The following is a 6,000-nucleotide window of genomic DNA, read 5'->3' as shown; positions in this document are numbered from 1 at the left end:
ACGGTATGTACATAAAAGTTTCATGCATCGCAAAGAAATGAATTACAAAACCATTCATATATTACATTCAAAACCTAGAAGCACCAAATATTACAAGCATAGTACAGCAAATGTTACATTAATATTCTAGCAATGTTTTTACAATAGCTACTCCTCTTCTTTCAAAACTTTATCTGCAGCTTCGGTCAGCAGTTGGGTAACGACTTCGTCTACAATAGTTTTGGCCATGTTAATAATTTCTGTTGATTCCTTTGCCTCTGGGTCAGCCAATGACTCGAAGGGCTCTGGGGGACGAGATAGTTTAGCTGCGGTAGAAAACGTAAATCAGTTCGAAGTCACAAAAATAAACAACAAAGTTAAAAACCACTAAGTAATACCTATTCGTCTCTCAAGCTCCGCAGCCTTTTCAGCTGCTTTTATTGACTCTCGAGTGTCATGAATATCTTTTTCGTTTTTCTTTATTATTTCATGGGCCATCCCTCGGCCACCATTTTCCTAGATACCAGTGAAAATTTTTCCACCTATTGAGTTTGCTTCGGCCGAGGGGTCCTTTATATCATCGATGGAGAAGGCAGCTTCGGCCTGGGCCAAAGTTTTAACATGTTCGCACCCTGCTTTCTCCAAAATAGCTGCAACTTCTCTTGCACCAGAGAAGGCACAGACGTCCCCACGGTCACTCAAAATCTCTTCAAAGGCTTCGGCCTCACCGCTGATCCACTCGATTACGCCTTCGGGGTCGCCCCGTATGAAGTTATCTTCGCTTGAATATGCGCCAACGTTGGCGAAGCTAGTTTTAAACTTTTTCACGCAGTCCATAGATTTTTCAAAGCATCTTTCCTTGGATGTGCGAAGTTCTTTAACGTTTTCTCTAAATGATTTGTCCAGTGTTCGCTAATTTCTCGTTTAGCTTCTGCGACTACGCATTTCTCTTTAGCTTCGGCTAGTTGCTTCCGAAGGTCTTCAATCTCAATTTTTTGGGCTTCAGATTGGGTTTTGAAGTTAGCTTCATCTTCTTTTACTTTATCCACCAATGTAAGTAGAATTTTGTCTTTTTCCAAAGCTTCGTTCCTTAGCTTGATAACCTCCGTTCGAAGGTTGTTGAGAGCAATAGTGCAACTCTCGTCTTCAGCATTCTTTTGCGCCCTTAAGGCGTTGCTAAGTATTAAACCCTATATGAAAAGAATGAATGGGTTAATATAAGAACAAAAGAATAATTCAAAATTCATAAACTTCCAAATGCACAATCTTTTGTACCTTCAGACTGTTATATGCAAGACTATCCGCAAGATCGTCCTTCGTCATGGCGCAGAGGCCAGCTTCAAGCTTCGGGAACCCCATACTTCTGGCCATCTCCCGGCAGACAGATAATTCTTTGTTGTCTGGGAGGCAATATAAGAAGTCATCTTCGTTTGTGCCATTAAACACTAAGGCCCCTTTCGGGTACTTCAGTTCTCGGGCGTAGTGCTTAGCTTCAAAATTTTCTTCTTCGGATAATCTTTTTCCCGAAGCGTGTCGAATAATATAATCAAGGACTTCGGAAGGCGCTTCGGGAGTAGGAACGACAGATTTTCCAGGCAAAATCTGTTCTATAGCTTCTTACTCCGCCGCCTTTTCTTCAATTTCTGAGGATTTCTCCTTGGCGGGCTCTGATGGCCTAGCTTCGGCGTCAGCCCGGCTCATTGTAGCTTTGGCTTCGGTCGGCTTTGTCTCGGTTTCAATCTGTGCTTCCGAAGCCTTGGCAACTTTCCCTGGAGTAGAGCTTGAAGCTTTTATTGTCTCCAGCACATCTAGTACACTAGCCATCTTTTTTCTCTTGGGGTCGCTGTTAGACCTTTTTGTGTCTTCGGCACCTCCACTCCTGCCGAAGGGCTTAGAACTTCTAATGTTTTCGTCCCTTCGATTCTCGGTTCTTCAATTTTGTCAGTCTTCGGCATTGCAGTCGGCTCTTCAGTCCTCTGCGTAAGAGCAGGTCCTTTGGATTCAATAGCTAAAGAAGTCTCATCGCCAAATTCAGGCATTGTGACCGGTTCAATGTAGCACGGTCAGTGAGTAAGGACCTTCAACTTTTTCCTCTTCGGTGCGGGCTCGCTTGAAGTAGCCGAAGCAGCAGTCTTCCCAGAAGTCGCACCCTTTCTTTTCTGCCCTCGCGGCGGGTAGCGATAGTCAGGGTACACAAATCCAATAGCATCAAAAACCCTATTTAGTCTTTTATTTTTTCGGCTCCCGAAGGCCGCAGATAGTGCATTATCTTCAGACTTGGAGTATGCTCAAGTAGTTCATCACTAGTATTTTCAACACATTTCAATCAGTCATCGTCTGGTTTGATAAATTGGTCTCCAAACCTGAAGGTATATTTCAATCGAACCAAACCATCCTCGCTAGGGTTAGTGATGGTTTCCTTTGGCATTTCCCAGCTGTCTATCAGTGGCCATATCCTGTAGGCTACATGTTCTTGAACTAAATCTCTCGTCCCGATAAAAGCGCAAAATGTGCTGAAGGCCCTTTGGCATGCTTCGGCTGCCTCATCAATCTCTACCTTCGGTTTGCGGAGGCCGAAGCGGGACCAGATTGGTTGCATGATGATCTCTTTAATATCTTCTCTCGCCTTCAAATCATTTTTTACATAAAACCACTCTTCCATCCAGGCCCCGGGCCAGCTCTTCCAAAAAGTTGGCACTGGGCAGCTTGAGCCAGAACGAGCAATGAAGCCATAACAACCAAAATTGTTATGACACTGTTCTTTACCCCAGGGCTTCGTCTTATACGAAAGTTCATGCATGCTGCAAAAACATTTTGCACTTGGCTCCAGACCTTGACTTCTCACAGCCCAGACGAAGATCCCCACTCTAATAATTGCTTCAGGAGTGATCTGGTGAAGGAAAATCTGATATGTCTTTAAAACTTCAACAACAAATCTGCTCAACGGGAACCGAACCCCAGCCTTGAAGAAGCTTCGGTAGATCACAACTTCGTTCTCTTCGAGGGCAGGAACATCCCTATCTGTGTCAGCCCTCACAATAGACATATCTCGAAAATACCTTCCTCTCATATTATCAAGATGACTCTGTTTGATAGTCGATTTCTCAAAGACTGCATGACTTGGTCGCCAGGGCCAATCTTCAGAGTCTTCGCCTCCACTTTCCGCATCATAACTGTCGCTGTCATCAGTATCTTCAGATAAGCCTTCTAAATTTTCCTTAGTAATCTTTTCTATATTTGTCTTTGCTATTGATTCAATAAATCCAGCAGTCTTCTCAAGGAGCTTCTCCTCTTCGCTCATCTTCGTCTCAGCAACAACTTTTTTGTCTTGAGACATCTTTTCTTCGGAAATGGCGAAAATGTGTCCTTAAAGCCGAAGCTTAGAAAGTCTAAGAAACTAAGCAAGCGCTGGTAAGCAAGGGCTAGAAAATTGAGCAAACAAAACAGGCGGCAAGTAGCGTACCAAATGTGTTCGGGGTGAGTTCTTATTTATACGCCCAGTGCATTCCAAATTGGAGGGCCCCGTCTGTCATCGACTGTTGCTATTCTAGCAAAGGGAAGGTGTTTTTTCGGACCTTCGTCTTAAGGCCTTCATCCATATCACAATTTGAATTTGTTATTTTAACAAATTAATATTACGAGGGGCTACTGTTGGGGGCCTTCGTCTTCCGAAGGTCCTCAAAAATATGATTTAACAATGTTTCTAGAGTATAATACATGAACAGGTACCTTCGGACTCGGATCAGAACCACAGTGTGAGAAGCACCTAGAACACGAAGGTTGACGTAACGCCGAAGCTACGCGCAGGGGAGCTCCGGCATGACAGCAGAAAAAAGGAACCGACTTAAAAGGGAAAAGGCCATTTAGACCTCGATGGATCACTATAGAGTCATTAGCAAATATAAAGGGCATGAGTGTAATTTTACATGGGCTGCGTCCCGTGCCTATAAATAGATGAACAGTGCTCCCGTACTGTTCAGACTGACTTGGCATTTGCTTTTGCGTCACGCTCGTACCTTTACTTTCTATCAAGCCGAAGGTACATTTGTAATTTGGTATCATTTCTATTTTTCCATGATAATGAAATATAAATAAGCTGATAATGCTACATAATTGTTCATGTTATCTCTTACATTCCATATGATTCTCCTTTTATTATAGTATGCTGCAATGATAAAGGTATGTCCTTCGTGACCTTCGTCTGAAGATCATTATATCCTAAGGGAAATAATGTCTTGAAGGACGAAGGGCATTAACATTTAACATTTTTTGTGTTGCCTTGTTTTTAACTCATAGCATTTGAGAACAAGTCTCCAACACCTGCTTTCAAGTCTATTTCATGTAGTAGTCTCATTGTAAAGAAAATAAAGTCCCCGGAGAAAGACAACAAGCTTCCACTTCAAATCTACAAGAACTCTTATGTCTCACAAGCCTGCCATTGGTCTTCAAATGGTTCGCCATTGACTTTCAATTGGCATCTTTGAGACTACATTCGATATCTTTTACATGTCTTCTCCAACATTTGGTTAGATTATATTTCATATATTATACTTCTAATGTTGCTATACATGCATATGTTGTTAAATCATATTCAGTTACCTATGCATAAGGGAAGTTAGTCTAATCAAATCATGTCTTGCAACTCTATTTCTCATATGTTTTTTCCTAAGTAGAAGATCTCTGCTAGGAGGAGTATTTCTTCGTCTCTAAAGGGAGAGAAAATTCTTTCTAAAAGAGAACACTCATTTAGGGAGGGGGGTAATGATGTTAAGCTTCAATCGATATTAATTGATAAATATTTTATGAGGGCAAGTCTTATTTGCTTCCTACATGCTTTTAATGTCTTCCTTTTTGGTGATTGACGCCAAAGGGGAGAAGTTTAGGGACCAAAGCAATGAAAATTGTATCAAACACCACCAAATTAAAAAATTTCAATCCTTGTTCCTTCAAGTGGTTTTGGATCTTTGGTATAAAATAGGAAGTAAGTAAATTATGGAGTTAGGGGGAGGCTTAAGTCCATAATATCACATTATGGGGACAATCATGCATCCTAGCAAGTAGATTGCATATTTACATTCAAATGTTTGTTATATTTGCTTGCTTTGGTTGTGTTGTCATCAATCACCAAAAAGGGGGAGATTGTAAGGAAAATGGATCCCGAGCCATTTGGCTCAATAGGTTTTGGTGTTTGATGATCAACATAACCTGTGGACTAATGTATTTGCTAGTGTTTGTGTTTGTAGTTCACAGGATGCTAAAGTTACTTGGACCAAGGCATTAAGGAAAGCAACACCTCAAAAGAAGACATTATTAAGATCAAGCGAAGTCCAAGAAATAAAGGAAGTGTTGCATGCGGACTGTCCGGTGCACCCGGAATAGTAACCCCAACGACTAGTTCCAGGTGGCACTGTGGAGAGAAGACCACCAGACTGTCCGGTGTAAAAAGCATGCAAGCCAATGGTCGTCTATGGTGTCAGACCAACAGCTAGGCGCACCGGACTGTCCGGTGAGTCGCAGAGAGCAGCGACTTTTCTACAACGGCTAGAATTGTGTTGGGGCCTATAAATACCACCCCAACCGGTCATTTCAAGGTGTGGGAGCCCAAGCAACATACCAAGGCATACTATAGACATTCCCCAGTGCTCATACACCCAAGTGCTTAATAGATCACTCAGTGATTAGCATAGGTGCTTTGCGAAGTGCTTAGGTTAGTTAGACCGCTTTAGCGCTTGCTCTAGGTGAACCCTAGTTAGTTGAGTGAGTTTAGAAAAACCACACAACCCCTCGGCTCTTGCGCGAGCCATTGAAATTGTACCGAGTGGGACGAGAGTCTTGCGAGACCATGACAACCAAGTTTGTGTCACGGCTGCCACCGTGTACCGGAGGGAACAAGGCCTGCGGCGTTTCGATCGAAAGCTCGATAGTGGAGACGACGGGGAGCGTCCGAGAGGAGCCAGAAGCGGAGCACCACTTGTGCGTGGAGAAGGCCCACGACTCTCTACGGAGTTACTCGACCGTGGT

Source organism: Zea mays, chromosome 1, assembly GCF_902167145.1.
Source record: "Zea mays cultivar B73 chromosome 1, Zm-B73-REFERENCE-NAM-5.0, whole genome shotgun sequence".
NCBI classification, from domain to species: Eukaryota; Viridiplantae; Streptophyta; class Magnoliopsida; order Poales; family Poaceae; genus Zea; species Zea mays.
Note: the sequence above shows the minus strand (reverse complement) of the source record.